Here is a 1479-nt window from a genome sequence, read left to right as displayed (position 1 = left end):
GCCGCAAGGGTCCGTTTTGGGACCGCTCTTGTTCAATATTTATGTGAATGATCTTGCTTGCTTACCACTAAAATCAAAAATTTATTTATATGCTGATGACACTGCTTTAGTTATATCTAACAAATTTGTAAATGAAGCCGCTCGAGTACTACAGTCTGACGTGTCTAAACTACTAGATTGGTTCATTGGCAACAAAATGTTCATTAATAAATCGAAGACTAATATGATATGTTTTCACAGCCCATATAAAGTAGTTCCTGATGTTCTCCCTGTTAATCTTCATGCCAGTAATTGCGACGCATGCCCATGTGCTCCGGTAACTATGGTAAAAAACGCTAAATACCTTGGTCTACACTTCGACGACATGCTGTCATGGAGAGTACACATACAAGAGCTCGCAAGGCGTCTACGAGCTGTGTGCGCTCATTTGTATGCCCTAAAATCTTTGTGTGATGCAAATGTCCGTAAAATGGTTTACAAATCTCTAGGTGAATCAATCATAAGGTACGGAATAACAATCTACGGCTTTGCTTCTTCTAGTAGACTAAAGATAATTAACCGTATCCTAAAAAAATTACCTATAGCCTCTCTTATGGCACAGTTAGTCAGGGGGACGATGTCTCGTTGAGCATGTGCCAGTCAGGCATGTTGTTTGTCGAACAACAAGTTCTGTTCGACATCATGTGTAAGAATTTTCTCATATATTCAAAAATTTGAACGTGAAATCTCGCTGCTTACGTCACTTAGAAAAATATATTGTTCCTCGTGTGTACACAAACTATGGCAAGAGGACCCGTGCTTTCTACGTGCCGGCTAATTTTAACAATCTGAATGATAATGAGACCACAGGTTCATTTAAAGAAATAAAAGCATTCTTAAGGTCATGGGCGATACAGAAAGCCCAAAACTGTTAACATTTCCTGCAGGATTTGTAAGCACGCTACAATCACGGTTCACATGCAGAAGAAGGCATCATACAATGTACTTTTTTTTGTACCTGTCAGAACCTGTTTGAGCGTACTGTTTTAACCTCTGATGTCACTGTTTTCTCTTTATTTATTCTTCTACCTTGTAGGCATAAATGGTATATGTTTTTGGTACATAAATGGTATATTATAGTACAAAGTGTTTTCCCCCTATCTTTTTCAACATTATTTTTTGTGCTTTGTAATCCGTTTAGTATACACGTATTAGTACTACCTGCCGACTGCCCAGCCTGCACACAAGAAATGTTGCTTATGCGGGCTGGATCTGTAACTAGGATGTGAATGGATGTAATAAATATTATTATTATTATTATTATTATTATTATTATTATTATTATTATTATTATTATTATTATTATATTATATTATTATCTGTAATCAGGCTCAGTTCGCTCATTTGCCGGTAGCGCTACTCTACGTCACCGGTTGTGTCATCGGGGGTATTTGAATATGCTGACTACACCAACCGCCCGCGGGGGGAGTAGTGGCGAAC

The sequence above is a fragment of the Dermacentor silvarum genome, chromosome 2 (assembly GCF_013339745.2).
Source record: "Dermacentor silvarum isolate Dsil-2018 chromosome 2, BIME_Dsil_1.4, whole genome shotgun sequence".
NCBI lineage: Eukaryota > Metazoa > Arthropoda > Arachnida > Ixodida > Ixodidae > Dermacentor > Dermacentor silvarum.
The sequence above is the reverse complement of the archived record's forward strand: the minus strand, read 5'-3'. Positions refer to the sequence as shown.